Raw genomic sequence first — 17,302 nt, forward strand, 5'->3', positions numbered from 1 at the left:
TACTGGGTACTCCATGGATTACTCTGATGTAATGCTGAGGTGGAGTATATGGTCCAGTCCTAGGACATCGCCATGTTAATTGGACCATATTTTTTGTATGAATTGTGGTTAATTTTGGAGCACTCCCTTGGTCCATAGCGAGTACTCCTTACATGCATGCATGGAGTACTCGCGATTTTTGCAGGGTAGTATGCGCGCTTTGTTGGACGGCCACAACAGTTTAAAGGGCTAAGTACCAGTTTAGTATCTAAGTAAGCTTAGCTAAGAAGAGTCTGCCAAATAACGTTTAGCAACACCACCATCTCCGTAAGAATTGGGAAGGACTCTGAGCTATTCGAAACCGAACGAGACTTTAGGCAAGGTCTCAATTTCGTCCAACTTCTTTAACTGACCCACATATCAAATATTATGCTCCGAAAAAGTCGTAAAACTATAACGAATACAATTCAGGAATAGTCTGGAAATAGTTCCGCCCAAAGTTCAGCTAGAGTTCCAGATGATTATTCAAATTCAAATATTCATCCAAAATGGACATATCCGCAATCAATATGACAAGATTATGCCATTTGATGTGAGGGTACGTTAACGTAGCCAGCCAAAGTCGGTGGCTGTATTTAAGGAGTCGTGCCCACTCAAACTATTATTGAACACACATTAACCATAGCTCGTATTTTATCTTGTAGGCTCCGTCGACTACAACACGAACCGGGCTACGAAATTTTCCAAACACCTTTAAAATCCTTAGCTATGGCTAAAAAAGAGTTTTTCTTACCTTGATGCACTCAAAGGCCCATATATTCATTATACATATATAAACTGGTTTGAATCAACTATGCGGTTTTATAGAAAAGAAATAGAGACCATCTTACGATGCATGATGATTAGTAAAATAATTGGGAGCATCAACTTCTTCTTGCATTAAACTTCTTGCATCAACTTCTCCCGCAATGTTTTTCGCGTCGTTAGTTGCACCGGTTGAAGAGGCCTTGTCTGCATCCGTACCTATTCCTTTACTATTTGACTTCGTTCTTGCTTCTTCTGCGGTATCGAAGCGCTCTTCATTCTATTTTCGAGGACTTTGAACTCCCCTGACCATATTTTGTCAGTTTCGAACTTCTGCCGATTATATGCTACGCAGTCTTTATCTATAGTTATGGGAACGAGTTCATGTAATTGGTGTCGTCTTTACTTTGGCCCTCGTTCCTGTTTTTAGCATATTCGAGCTGAGTTTTGAACAATAACCTTGCGTCTATCATAATCCCCGCGTACTTTACGGTGCAGTGAAGTAACTCTCAAAAGGAATATGTAAGTTCCAAAGCAAAGTTAAGTAACTCTCAAATAGTTTCCGTACAAAATGGGGCTTGTTTTGTTATGACCTGGAACTTATTTCGCAAATTTTGTTGGCATTTTTTTTGTATAATACAATAACTCCCAAATGAAATTACAACCAACGAAATTTTGTTGGGAGTTATGTCATATTTTTTGTATGATTGGGAGTTATTTTATTTTTATTGGGATTTTTTTTTTCATTTTGACTGAATCATGTACAGCACTATTGGAGAACTGCTCGTTTGGTACCAAAGGTGGGGATGATGGGTCATATGTATCTCAAAGTTAACGACATGTTAGCTTAACATAATTTCGAAATACTGATGTATACAAAGTCCAACATGGATGAAAAAGTGTTCTTCAAAACACAACATGCCTGCACCAAAGGCAAATCAATAGACACGGCACTGCATAGGGTGGCTAACAGCAAAGAGAAAGCATTGAAATATTAGGAGTATTCCTTAGGAGACTTTTTAGACATTGCGTGGCTTTTAACAACCCTTACGAGATGGATCGACTGCATGCTTAATTACTTACTTACTTAATTGGCGCTTAACCGTCTAAACGGTTATGGCCGTCCAACAAGGCGCGCCAGTCGCTCCTTCGCTCCGCCAACCGGCGCCAATTGGTCACACCAAGGGAGTTTAAATCGTTTTCCACCTGGTCCTTCCAACGGAGTGGGGGCCGCCCTCTACCTCTGCTTCCATAGGCGGGTTCCGATAGAAACACTTTCCTGGCCGGAGCATCATCTTTCATTCGCATAACGTGGCCTAGCCAGCGCAGCCGCTGCGTTTTAATTCGCTGGACTATGTTGATGTCTGCGTATAGCTCGTACAGCTCATCATTAAATCTTCTTCGGTACTCGCCATCGCCAACGCGTAGAGGTCCATAAATCTTTCGAAGAACTTTTCTCTCGAACACTCCCAAAGCCGCTTCATCTGCTGTTGTCATGGTCCATGCTTCTGCCCCATATAGCAGGACGGGTACGATAAGTGACTTGTAGAGTATGATTTTCGTTCGCCGAGAGAGGACTTTACTTTTCAATTGCCTACCTAGTCCAAAGTAGCATTTATTGGCAAGATTGATTCTTCGCTGGATTTCAGTGCTGATGTTGTTGCTAATGTTGATGCTGGTTCCCAAATAAACGAAGTCTTTTACTATTTCGAAATTATGGCTCCCAAGAGTAGCGTGGTTGCCAAGGCGCATATGCGCTGACTCTTTGCTCGATGACAGCAGGTACTTCGTTTTGTCCTCATTCACCATCAAACCCATCTTTACCGCTTCTTTTTCCAGCTTGGAGTAAGCAGAACTAACAGCGCGGGTGTTTAGGCCGATGATATCAATGTCATCAGCATATGCCAGTAATTGCACGCTTTTATAGTATATTGTTCCAGTGCGGTTAAGTTCTGCAGCTAGTATAATTTTCTCCAGCATCAAATTAAAGAAATCGCACTATAGGGGGTCACCCTGTCTGAAACCTCGTTTAGTTTCGAACGGCTCGGAGAGGTCCTTCCCAATTCTGACTGAGCTGATGGTGTTGCTCAACGTCATTTTGCACAGCCGTATAAGTTTTGCGGGGAAACCAAATTCAGACATAGCGGCATATAGGCAGCTCCTTTTCGTGCTGTCGAAGGCGGCTTTAAAATCGACGAAGAGGTGATGTGTGTCGATTCTCTTTTCACGGGTTTTTTCCAAGATTTGGCGCATTGTGAAAATCTGGTCGATGGTAGATTTACCAGGTCTGAAGCCGCACTGATAAGGTCCAATCAGCCGGTTCACGGTGGGCTTCAATCTTTCGCACAATACACTTGAAAGGACCTTATATGCGATATTAAGAAGGCTGATTCCACGATAGTTGGTGCATTTTGCAGTATCCCCCTTCTTGTGGACTGGGCAAAGAACACTTAGATTCCAACCGTCGGGCATGCTTTCGTCCGCCCATATTTTGCTAAGAAGCTGCTGCATGCGCCTTACCAACTCCTCGCCGCCGAACTTGAATAGCTCCGCAGGCAATCCATCAGCGCCCACGGCCTTGTTGTTTTTCAATCTGGTTATTGCTATTCTAACTTCGTCATAATCGGGCGGGGGGACATATATTCCATCATCATCGATTGCGGGATCGGGTTCTTCATCTCTGCGCGGTGAATTGCTGCCTCCATTTAGGAGAGCAGAGAAGTGTTCCCTCCATAATCTAAGCACTCTCTGGACATCAGTTACAAGGTCGCCAGAGGTATAAGGTCGCGAATCGGTTCAGCCTTAAGATAGTAGCTGTGACCCTGCAGGAGAAATCTTGTACTAAATATCTAGGAATCTCTCTAGACAGTAAGCGGTGGAGAAAGTAAAGTATACCTCGGCGGAACTTACCGTAAAAGAATGCTGGGGTGTAAGTGAGGTCTATCAATCTCCTTCTCCCTAGCCAAACGGCAGACTGAGGGTTCCAAAGTAATGGAAAGCATAGGGCCTGCGATACACTGCGCAGATCTGGAAATAAACAAATCCTACAAGCTTCCAGATAATTTCAGTGTTTTCCAGACGGAAGTGACTAAAGCAGTAGAAACACTGAAAGAAAATAGCTCAAACTGCAGCCGCGTCAGTTCTTACATTGCTGTCCAATCAGCAATTAAGTAAATAATCTCCCATCTAAAAGTGTGTTATAGTGTAGGTAAGCCCTGAAAAGAAACAGGATCCGGAGAAATATATATTTATATTAGATCCCTGGGAATATGGGAATAGACGTAAATGAAAAAGCGGATAAGCTAGCTAAACGAAAGCAACGCTCGAAGCTTACTCTGTAGACGTCCCAGCTAGATTGGGGGAGATTAAAAGAAAGTGAGAGTGAACAAGCGTGAAAGGCGTGGACCTAAGCGCGGGTCTGAAAAGTGTCGATAATCATGTAATACAACCTTAGACTAACAAAGTTACTTTTATCATAGAAAAGAGGTGGATGTAGCTTTATAATGGGTATTCTTACTGGACACTGCCTTCTGGCGCCATATGTTTTTTTAGTTATGCGTTGTCAGTGTTAGCAGACGTAGGAAGTGCGGGAAACGATAGGGTACGGTTTGTGCTCGCGCTCTGCGCTCGCTAGAAACTAGGTCCTAGAGTACTTTACAGTATTTGCCAAGCGAATGGAGTTTTTCAATAACATGGGTCCTGGTTTCGGATAGGGTTCAGACCCACTTACTCTATTTGAGTTTCTCATGGACCAGCAAATAACATGGGTCCTGGTTTCGGATAGGGTTCAGACCCACTTACTCTATATGAGTTTCTCATGGACCAGCCAACAGTCCTGCGATACACTGCGCAGATCTTTAAATAAACAAATCCTACGAGCTGCCATATCATTTCACTGTTTTTCAGACGGAAGTACTAGAAGTGACTAAAGGTAGACACACTGAAAGAAAATAGCTCAAACTTCAGCCAAGATCAAACGTGAAAGGCGTGGACCCAAGCGCGGGTCTGTAAGGTGTCGAAGATCATGTGCAAGTCTTACAACCTTAGACTAACAAAGTTACTCTTATCAGAGAAAAGATATAGCCTTGTGATGGGCATTCTTACTGTACACTGCCTTCGGGCGTCACGAGCTTTTTAGTTATGCGTTGTCAGTGTTAGCAGACGTAGGATTGGAGCAGGAAACTGTAGCGCACACCTTGTGCTCGTGCTCTACACTCGCTAGATACTAGGGCCTAGAAACTTTATAGTATTTGCCAAGCGACTGGAGTTATTCAATAACATGGGTCCCGGTTTCGAATAGGGTTCAGACTCATTTACTCTATGTGAGTTTCTCAGGGACCAGCCAACCTAAATACCTAAATTATGATAATTACCTAAATAGAATGTTTCAAATAAAAATGGAGGTTTGAAATTAAAGCAATGCGCCAGGTAAAATAGCTGGTACTAAATTAAAAGTATTGGCAAGTTGGGACCGGGAGGTAATTCATTTTTTTGCCCTAAATCAATCTACCCGCTACACATACTAAATATTTTCCCCTTCATACTGTGCATGCACTACTTTCAAACGCGTATTAATAAACAAATGCCTGCAATTCGCCGCATAGCTATGGCATACTTTTAGGCCCACTTACGGAGATATACAGAATTACATACACATATGCATAGAAGGCGGAACAGCTGTTCATAGCATGCATTTCCTGCATATTCACCGCCATTCAACAGTTTAACTATATATGTTTGGTGAGTACTGTTAACTATAATAAAAGAGAAACTCATAACGACAAATTTGTGTAGCTGAATCGACTTCAGCACAAGTAAGAGAGAGCGACAGAGAGAGAGAAAACAAATACACTCAGGTAATGCAAATTTAACAGACAGCATTGCCAACTGTAAAATTATAAGTCACTATTTGCTTCTTACTAAAATAAAACAACAATTGAACATATGCACAAATGCAGCTGCTTTACGAATCCAATGACAGTAGAGGTGCTGTTACGGTTGACGCACTGTTGTTGTTTTTGTTTGTTCTTTTTGCTTGCTGCTGTATTTCCTCTTCGTTGTTATTCGCTTGAGTCGTGACGAACTCTGTTGTTTGTGCTGCTGCTGTATCAACTGCCTGATACTTCAGTTGTTTTATAAACGCCGGTTGAAAGTGTTGTTTAGTTACGCGAGTGTAAACGTTCGATGTTGGAATTTTTTTTAGGTACTGGTTCTCGTTAAAAGGCCATAACAAAAACAACTACTACATTGCAAACGCACGCAAATTGCAGTGCATACGAATTAAGAGTTCTTGATTGAAATAAAGTTTGTTTTAACGAAAATTAAGTGAATTGTGAAGAATTACAGTTGTAAAGGAATTATTAATAAATTAAAGCATATAAAAGAATGGTAAAACAAAATATAGAATTCTGGAAAAAAGGTCTTGGAATTAAATGTAAATATTAAAAATTGAATAAAAAGGAAGTGAAAACAAAGCCATAAATACCTATGTATTTACAGAAATAAGTGAGTACCTATAAACCGAAATGAAATTTAAATGAATTAAATTGTGTTCCAAAAATAACAAAAAGAATACCGAAATGGAAGCAAAAACAGTGAATAATTGAACTGAAAAATAAAAAAAAATAAAAAAATACAAAAGTGCTGCGTTAGGTAGCTGAAATCGAAAGAATTAAAGCGAAAGCAGACAAAGCAAAAATTTTAAAAACCCATATACATACAAACATACCAACAAAAAATTCGTGTAGAAGAATGTATATATGTATGTATGAAAGTGTTGTGTTAAGAAGCGCAAATGCATTTGAAGCAAATGCATTTGAAGCAAATGAATACCATGAATCATGTGTTGAATCCATGCAGTCGTTACAACAACAAATTAATTTAAATGAAGTAAATTGTGAGAAATTGATGTGAAAACAAAGCGAAGAGTAAGAATTATTTATTCAGTGGATATGTGAATAAAAAAAATTAGTGGAATTGCAGAAAAAAAATAAAAACACCAATTGAACAAAATGTATAAAAAAAACTTAAAAAAATTAAATATGTGAATCTGAATTAGTGTGACTTTAATATTGCGTGAACTAGATGAATTTAGATTAAATACATTCACATAGGAATAAAAAGGTAACAAAATTCAATAATTAAATATTTAATGTTAAATAAATCGAAAAAAATAATTTGCTACCTTTTTGACCCTATTAAAATATGTAAATCATACTCAAGACTTGCAAGGATCCACCCTTCCTCCCAGTCTCAAAAGGTGGACGGCAAATGATCTGTCTGGACGGCAGGCATCGGTGCAATTCAGTAACCTAATATCTAAACTTAGAAGAATTAAACAATGGGTGCCACAGGGTGGTGTCCTGTCCACGCTTTTGTTTAACTTCTATGTATCGTAGCTGCTCTCTCCACCTGCACGATAATGGCAACAGGTCCCTGCCCATCCATTGATAAACTATGAAATAAAATAAACGACCAACTCCTTGGTATTTCGAATTTAATCGCCTCGCGGAACCTGACATTGTCATCAACCCAATCCTCGGCGACCTTATTTACTAAGTGGACAAGACAAATGTCGGCCATATTGAACATCCACGTCGATGGCATTACGCTACCTATTGTCTTACGCTACCTTGTGTCAATTTGGCGAGTATGCATCCGCAATTGTTCCTAAAATCCAGAGCCGTGCCAAAATTCCCAAAGCTCTTGAGGTAAAGGAACGCTCATTACCACTTACAAAACACTTGGCCGGCCGCTTACATGCTACACGTCCCCAATATGGTCGCCGACCATAAAAGAAACACACAGCAGAAAAACGCAGGTCTGCCAAAACATCGCTCTCACAACTGCTGCGGGTTGTAACCTTATGTCCCCAGAACACCATCTACACAGTAAGGCGAGATTTCTTCACATAAGGGAGAAAATGCTAAACAAACAGTTTATGTTCAATACCCAGAAACCTGGGCATACCAACCGTCATCTGATTAAAGAGGCCCCGCCTCCCAGGGACTTAAGAAGTCATGTCCTCAAGCATTATGAGGAAATACGGCTCCAGAGAACTCAGCCGTATGTAGAACAAGTATGGAAGGCTAAGTTCGGGTGTAGCCAAACATTACTCAGCTGCCAAATTACAGCTTGCAAAACTTTTAAATTACCTTCTTTTAAAAGTGGGCGGTGCCACCCCCACTGTCCAAAATTTTACTAATTTTCTATTCTGCGTCATAAGGTCAACCCACCTACCAAGTTTCATCGCTTTATCCGTCTTTGGTGGCGAATTATCGCACTTTTTCGGTTTTTCGAAATTTTCGATATCGAAAAAGTGAGCGCGGTTATAGTCCGATTTCGTTCATAGCAATCTGAGATGAGTGCCCAGGAACTTACAAACTAAATTTCATTAAGATACCTCAAAACTTACTCAAGTTTTCGTGTTTACGGACGGACGGACATGTCTAAATTAATTTCTTTTTTCGCTCAGATCATTTTGATATATAGAAGTCTATATCTATCTCGATTAGTTTATGCCGTTAAGGTTCGGTTATGCGAACAAAATTAATATACTCTGTGAGCTCTGCTCAGCTGAGTATAAAAAAAGAGCATAACAAGGTTCTCAGTGATATTCACAAAAAAGCGTCGGACCTCTATGCCAGGAATTGTGCGGTGAACCCCCTTCTTAAAGTCAAATACTCTGAACTCGCAGTAGAGGGAAGCCACCTCACCAGGGAGACGGGTATCACTCTAGCTCGATTTCGATCTGGACACTGTAATAGCTTAAGCTCTGACCTATCCACAATCAACCTCAACAAATAGGCAGGACATACAGCTTGCAAAGTGTTCCCACATACCACTAACCATCTTTTCAATTGCAATGTCGAACCAACGCCTCTAACACCCCTTTTGAAACAGCAAGTTTTCTCGGACCCTTGTTAGAGAAAACTGATGACACTTTGTTAGCAACCGCACCTATTGGATGGGGTAAAGCACTGCTACAACAACAACATTTAAAAATATGGTGTTAATTTTAAAACTAAATTCGTCACGATTAAACAAAACTTTGTGGTAACAAAATTTGTATGCATTAAAAATTGGTGAATACTATGACAAAAAAATATCCAGGTGCCAGGTTTCCACTACCACCAGTTTTTTTCCTAGTAGAGGAAGGCTTAAAGCACTGAAATTTTGTGCATTGTGTGCAAGTATGAATAAAAAAAATAATAATGCTTTTTAAAATTTGTGTTTTATTACTCCGTCATAAAAAGTCGAATACCTAAGAAGATAACAGCCGTGTTAAGTGCTTTACCGCACTTCCCCATAGTGAAGCACAATGCCCAGCAAAATTAAGTTAACCAAATTCAAGCTCAGCCTCTCTAATTTTTACCTGCTATGAAACGCCGGAACATAAAAACAGCAGTTTTATTCCCATCAATTAAATTTGATGGGTTTTGTATATGTTGGACTTGTTTAAATTTGTTTCTTGTCCTCAATTTACTTCTGTTATGTTAAAACAATTATTTTCTACAAATTTTGAACTTTTCGAAATATTGCTATGTGACGTTGAGAAACGTGCTACAGTGTTTATTTCCTTCCGAATCGGATTCTTTCTGCTGACCCTAAACATTATTTCATGCAAACTTCTTCGCTGTACTCTTCTAGGCTAGCACTTCTGATCAAAATCATGTTGTTGCGTCCATTGTTTATTAAAATTGTAGACTATAACAGATCGCCTTGGGATTTTCGATCAAGTAAAATTTTTTTAAAAGGGCTCTTTCTTTAAATAGTCTTTTTAAGAATTTCAATTAGAATTTGAATTCTAGGACGATATTTCCATGAAAAACTTCATTTGTTTCGCAGATGCCGTTCAAAGTCGGCATGAAATAAGGGAGTCCCTCCCTCCAGTTTGAAGCGAAGTTTTAATCTTCTGAACAATCGTGTAAACCCGCTCTTATAGCTTACTTTTATTTGCTTTTAAAGCTTCAACTGGTCATAAGGTGGGTGTACTGACTTGTCCGTAACGAGCTCACATCAACTGAACATAATTTTCTTTCGATCATGTATGCGGAGTCCCAAAAAGGGTTTTATTTCCTAAAGGATTTCGGTCCCTCGAAAATAAGTACGATTTCATACTAACACACGCACATTCCATCATTTCTCCTTGGAGCAAATTTTTCACAATTTTTCTGGAGGCATCACGAAGTTGAGAAGTGCTGATGCAACATGCTGCTCAAGGTGTACTTGGCATTTGCTATTCTGGTGTAACAAACTGCAGAAGGACTAATCTTGGATAGTTGAAGTGTTAGTAAACAATGTACAGGAAACAATATTTTCTAGGACACCAAAGTTGAAATTATTGCAGATTTTTACAACTCGACCAAAGAGCCCTTGTCATCCCCTAATGCGAAAATAAAAAAAAATGCGCGTGCTGCGCTATAAGTATGTTAATCGAATATGTTCTGCACGAAGTCCGTTTATTAAAAAAAAACCATGCTTGTATCGTTGTAAGGAACAGTTCTGCTTCTTAATTTTTCTTACAAATCGACGGAATTAATAAAGACTTGCTAAGCCAGTACCGAAGTCCGACCCCTTTCAGAAATATCTAAAGTATTTTTGTTGTTAGTTGTCCTGTTAACAAGCCAACACACTACCACTATTCCAGAACGAACTTTTTAAAGTAATATCTGAAAGGTATAAGAATTTGCCAAGAAGCTTTAGTATTAACGGTTCAAAACAAATCAAAAGTTGGATCGTTCGACCCTTTTAAGCTAATGGCTGCCATTTTAACAGAAGTATGTGTTCAAAAAAGCTATATCCAACTGTTGAGTAAGATAATAAGCTTCGTGTGTCCGTATACGCACTTACATTAAATAATGATATTGTCATCATCATCATCATCATCCTCCTCAACTCCTATTGGAGCATAGGGCCTCGACCACCGACTTAAATCTTATTCTGTTAGGTGCAGTTCTTGTGATGTCATTCCACGTATATCCTGCGTCTTCGAGTTCTTTATTCACAGTTCTGCGCCAAGTTTTCGCAGGTGCACCAGGTCGTCGGCTTCCTTGTGGATTCCATCGCAATGCTTGTCTGGCTATATTTACTGGAGGTCTTATGAGAGTGTGACCAATCCACGACCATTTACGCTTGGTTATTTCTGTGGCAGCCTTAGGTTGATTTGTTCTAGACCATAAGTCGTCATTTGAAATTCTTTCCGGCCATCGAATTTTCAGGATTCGGCGCAGACATTTATTAATAAAAACTTGTAGACGTTTCTGAATTGAAGTTGAGCTTTTCCACGTCTCGCAAGCATAAAACAGTACTGATTTAACATTCGAATTAAACAGTCGAAGCTTCGTTTTTAAAGATATTTGCCTGGACCTCCACACGTTTGCCAGTTGCCCAAAAACCATTCTTGCTTTGTTTATGCGAGACTGAACGTCCTCATCTGCACCGATCTTATTTGAGACAATACTACCAAGATAAACAACGAACTCTACACCTTCGATTTCATTTTCGTCAACCGTAAGCATCAATGGCCTTGATGAAATACTATAGCCGCATCTTATGACTTTGGTTTTCGCTGTATTGATGCTTAGTCCGGCCTCCTTTGCATGTGTGTTGACAGCTTCTAAATTGTGTTGAAGGTCAGTACTTCTGTGGCTTAGCAGACAGACATCGTCTGCATATTCTAAATCCCCTAGCTGAGTGAAAGGCGTCCACTGTAAACCGTGTCCACCATTTTCTGCGTTCCTCATAATATCGTCTAATGCCAAGATAAACAAGGGCGGCGAGAGTATGCATCCCTGTCGCACCCCGCTTTTAATTTCGAAGGGTTCTGAGAGGCACCCATCGTGACTGACCCGGCACTTAAATTCGGCATTCATTGCCTTTATAATGTTGATTATTTTATTGGGCATCCCTCGTTTTCGTAGTATTTCCCAAATATATTTCCTGTCGAGACTATCAAAAGCCTTTTTAAAGTCGATAAAAAGTAAATAAGCTGATGTTCTGTATTCACAGCATTGTTCAACAATGATTCGGACGGTATTTATTAGATCAACACAGGATCGGTTTTGTCTAAAGCCAAACTGATTTTCTCTTAGTGTTCCGTTCACCGCCTCTTGAATTCGGGACAGTAAGATCGTGGAGAACACTTTGCTAGGAATCGAGAGTAAGGTGATACCTCTGTAGTTGTTACAATCAGAGGTATCTCCCTTTTTTGCGACTTTTACAAGTATGCCTTCATTCCACTGACGAGGGTAGGATTCTTCTTCCCATACCTGACGGAAGATTGGAAGTAAGTTTTCAGCTGCGGTATCTGGATCTGCTATGAGGTATTCAGCATATATGTCATCAGTTGCTGGGGCCTTGCCCTTTTTTAAGGACTTGATTGCTGAAATTATTTCATTTTTCGTAGGGGGCGCGCTGTGTACCCCATTGAAGTGGGGTTGGTTGTTGTAGTTACAATTAAAATTCTTTTTTTTTTTTAACGTATTTCGTTATACTTTATTTTAGGTCTTTTCAAATCTTTTTGTTTTAACAAATTTCAAAGAATTAAAACTTTTGATGCTATAATATTCAACATTGAAAAATAACATTTAGATATATATTGAAAATTACAAAAATTAAAAGTAATAAATTTACAAAGTTAAATTAAATTAATACAATTAATCTATTACTAATACTCTACAATATTTCCCCCTCCAGAGCTTTATTGTTAAATAAATTAAAAGTAACTTTTAATTTCATTATTTATTTCTACTTTAAAATTTTTTAACATCTTTGTCAATAAGTCTATATGGTCCACCATATGGATCTTGTAAGGAGCGTATGTTTAAAACTCGAACAAAGACAAATTTATAAACTTTTAAGTCTTTTGGAACAAAAATACTTGTAGAATTTTTATGATGTTGTAGATTTGATTTTACATTGTTGAAATGCTCACATAAACCACTTAAAACTTCTGATGAAGTTGTATTCTCAGAAGTTGGAACAACAAGTTCACCAAATTTTCAAATTTTGTCCAAAAACCATTTCTGCTGGAGTAGCCGAAATATCTTCTTTAAAAATTGATCGCAAACCTAAAAGCACTATCGGTAACTCTTCGTACCAATGTCTGATCTGTTTTGAAAATATTTTCTTTGGCCATTGGTATCTGATGATATGCTTTCACTTTTGTTTCGAAGATTCATATTGAAATCATGTATATGAGGTATGAGGTAAAGGATAACGATCAGGTACGGTAATAACAATAAATCTACAGAAATCATCACAAGGTCGCCAGTCGTTAACATCCTTTTTTGGTACTGAAGAATTTGAGGGTCTACAATTCCAGTTATAATATAATATCGAACTCGGTCTTGGCCACTTTAAACTTAATTGGATCCAAGCGCCTGGGCTTAGAAAAAGGAAGGTTTCCTTCAGTAAAAAGTCTGTGAACCGTAGTATGCTTAACTGGTTTCGAGTAATCTGGCTCAGCTATGAATGATAGAAATTTTTTTAAAAAAAGAGATGGTGTTGACTGAAAGGCTCGTCAACGGGTCAACTAAACGTTTGTTTCTTATATAGGTTAGTAGATGGAAATTCACGCCTTAATCCTAAGTTAATATTCAAAAGTTTTTTAGCATATGTAGAAATAGGTGTACCATTAGCCGCTTTCAAAATAAAATAAGAAGATTTCTTTTTACTTATCAATTTTGAAAGTGGAAATACCGAAATTTCTGCACCACTATCAATTAAAAAATTTAACCTACATATTATCCTTTTCAAATATAAATAAGCGACAAGTTGAAACTTCTAAATTTCCGTTGTTCTTCGCTGCAACAACGGAAGAATTTAGTTTGTTGAACTATTAATTTTTGAAAATGCTTGGTTGTTCACATTTTCTAGCCTTGTTCACGAATTTATAGTGATATTTATAGAGCCAATTAGGATTCTCATGAGAATTGGATCTGTATCTGGAAGGACTTCTAGAACGATTTCTCTTATAGAACGAGAACTTGAATAATTTTGATTAATTTCTTTCTTGATTCCTGATAATTCTAAAGATAGTTTTTCAAATTTTTTGCATATAACACTAGTTGTTTGAACCAAATTAGATACTAATGTATTTTTTCATTTTTATTGATAACTTCCCATACGTTATTAGCTAATTTCATTAATTCGTTTATATCACTAAAATTTTTACTAGCTAAAATTACATGCAAATTCTTTGACAGTTTTCTCATCTAAAGTTTCTAAGGACTTCTTGGCTGAAGTTAGTACCAGAGAGAAATACTAAAGTCCGATAATATTCTGATGGTTTACGATCTCCCATCTCAGAATTAGATAAAACCTTGTCAAATTTGGCATTCTCACTCGAAGAATGTGGTTCAATTAAAACTTTCTTTAATACAGAGAATTTATTATTTTCAGGAGGGTTCTGAATGAAGTCTCAAATTGTCATAATGACATCCTGTGGAAGTGCAGCAATTACTTACGTCATATTTGGTTATTTGCTGACTAATATTTTTCCTATTAAATTGCATGTCAGCGTGGATGAACCAGACTTGAGGACAATTTGTTGAAAACTGAGGCAACTCCACCGAAGTGGCAAAAATTTCATTGTTATTTTGATTCTCATAACGATTTACAAGATAATTTTGAAGATTAGGATCTTGTAAGTCAATAAGTGAATTATTTATATTATGTGTTGGTGTAGATCAGGCATGCTTAACGAACGAAACGATATCATTTCGTTACGATAATCAACGTTAATAAACGAAACGAAGTAATTTCGTTTCGTTTATTAACGTTAAGAACGCCAAATTAACGTTAATTTGACGATCTTAACGTTAATAAACGAAACGAAGTGACTTCGTTTCGTTTGTTAACGTTGATTATCGTAACGAAATGATATCGTTTCGTTCGTTAAGCATGCCTGGTGTAGATAAATGTCTGTCGTGTGGTGGTGTATGATACATATTTAATGAAAGTTAAAAAGAAATATATCTCTGAAGGAGTTAATAATTTTAAAATATTCTAAGAAACTTAAATAAATATTCTACTTATATATTATTAATATAAAAATATACCAATATTTATTATGCAGTGTTTGATGATTAATTATGAGAGTCCTTGAAGATATGCGTATGGCCGTAATTTCAATTGGATGATCTCTTGTTTGTATTCAATTTTTATTTCTTATTATGTTACAACTTTACTCACTGCGTTACCAATAGAGCGATGAGATATGTGCAAAAATTGAATATTCGAACAATTTTGACCAATGAGTTTGAATGTCGTCATAAAGCACTGTTACTGCTGCTCCTCGTCTCCACTAAATTGTATTATACGTCACTAACAAATGAAGATGCTAGCTCTATTCTAAAGAGGTCTCTTAAGCTAGCCCAACCTTTTCAGCCCAATCAAAAAACGAGACCGTACTAAATTGCACAACATTTATTACTAATTTAGTACCGATTAATTAAATTTATTACCCTTGTATTTTAAAAAAATATCGAGGGTTGGGCTAGCTTAAGTTTAAGCCAACCCAACCCATATGCACAATCAAAAAACGAGACCGTACTAAACTGCAAAACATTTATTACTAATTTAGTACCGGTTAATTAAATTTATTACCCTTTTATTTTAAAAAATATCGAGGGTTGGGCTAGCTTAAGTTTAAGCCAACCCAACCCATATGCACAATCAAAAAACGAGACCGTACTAAATTGCACAACATTTATTACTAATTTAGTACCGATTAATTAAATTTATTACCCTTGTATTTTAAAAAATATCGAGGGTTGGGCTAGCTTAAGTTTAAGCCAGCCCAACCCATATGCACAATCAAAAAACGAGACCGTACTAAACTGCAAAACATTTATTACTAATTTAGTACCGGTTAATTAAATTTATTACCCTTGTATTTTAAAAAATATCGAGGGTTGGGCTAGGTTAAGTTTAAGCCAACCCAACCCATATGCACAATCAAAAAACGAGACCGTACTAAACTGCAAAACATTTATTACTAATTTAGTACCGGTTAATTAAATTTATTACCCTTGTATTTTAAAAAATATCGAGGGTTGGGCTAGCTTAAGTTTAAGCCAACCCAACCCATATGCACAATCAAAAAACGAGACCGTACTAAACTGCAAAACATTTATTACTAATTTAGTACCGGTTAATTAAATTTATTACCCTTGTATTTTAAAAAATATTGAGGGTTGGGCTAGCTTAAGTTTAAGCCAACCCAACCCATATGCACAATCAAAAAACGAGACCGTACTACACTGCACAACATTTATTACTAATTTAGTACCGATTAATTAAATTTATTACCCTTGTATTTTAAAAAATATCGAGGGTTGGGCTAGCTTAAGTTTAAGCCAACCCAACCTATATGCACAATCAAAAAACGAGACCGTACTAAACTGCAAAACATTTATTACTAATTTAGTACCGGTTAATTAAATTTATTACCCTTGTATTTTAAAAAATATCGAGGGTTGGGCTAGCTTAAGTTTAAGCCAACCCAACCCATATGCACAATCAAAAAACGAGACCGTACTAAACTGCAAAACATTTATTACTAATTTAGTACCGGTTAATTAAATTTATTACCCTTGTATTTTAAAAAATATCGAGGGTTGGGCTAGCTTCAGTTTAAGCTTAAGCTTAAAACGAGACCATACTAAACTGCAAAACATTTATTACTAATTTAGTACCGGTTAATTAAATGTATTACCCTTGTATTTTAAAAAATATCGAGGGTTGGGCTAGCTTAAGTTTAAGCTTAAGTTTAAGCTAGCCCAACCCTCGATATTTTTTAAAATACAAGGGTAATAAATTTAGTTAACCGGTACTAAATTAGTAATAAATGTTTTGCAGTTTAGTACGGTCTCGTTTTTGATTGTGCATATGGGTTGGGTTGGCTTAAACTTAAGCTAGCCCAACCCTCGATATTTTTTAAAATACAAGGGTAATAAATTTAATTAACCGGTACTAAATTAGTAATAAATGTTTTGCAGTTTAGTACGGTCTCGTTTTTTGATTGTGCATATGGGTTGGGTTGGCTTAAACTTAAGCTAGCCCAACCCTCGATATTTTTTAAAATACAAGGGTAATAAATTTAATTAATCGGTACTAAATTAGTAATAAATGTTGTGCAATTTAGTACGGTCTCGTTTTTTGATTGGGCTGAAAAGGTTGGGCTAGCTTAAGAGACCTATTCTAAAGAACAAGGAAGAGTTTGTGCATGTTGAACATTTAGCAGCGAAAGTTGCTGAGGACATTAAAGTTGAATATTGATTTCAGTACGAACCAGTGTTGCCAGGTGATGCAAAAAAAAGAAGCTAGATTGGCAAAAAAAAGGTTAGAAAAGGATAAATTTAGAAAAAAAGATGCTAAAAAAGGCCAGAAATTTTTTGGTTAATTCATAAAATTTTTTTATATAAAAACTTATAAACATAACTTAAGCATAACTTCCTGTTTCAAAACATATCAGGCACATATTCTTTGACTAGCACATGGAATTACTTTAAAT

At 37.3% G+C, this 17,302-nt stretch overlaps 1 protein-coding gene across 4 annotated transcripts in view; it reads left to right on the top strand.

The window, feature by feature from the left end:
• Positions 1–6,594: 6,594 nt before the first annotated feature.
• kek5 (kekkon 5) overlaps positions 6,595–17,302 on the top strand; it is a 780,906-nt gene continuing 770,198 nt past the window's right edge. For all 4 annotated transcript variants that reach the window (XR_010953108.1, XM_067784518.1, XM_067784512.1 and 1 more), the window contains exon 1: positions 6,595–6,906. The gene's annotated coding sequence lies outside the window, so the exon portion shown is untranslated. The remainder of the gene's footprint in view (positions 6,907–17,302) is intronic.

Source organism: Eurosta solidaginis, chromosome 4 (genome assembly GCF_040869045.1).
Source record: "Eurosta solidaginis isolate ZX-2024a chromosome 4, ASM4086904v1, whole genome shotgun sequence".
In the NCBI taxonomy this organism is placed as follows: domain Eukaryota; kingdom Metazoa; phylum Arthropoda; class Insecta; order Diptera; family Tephritidae; genus Eurosta; species Eurosta solidaginis.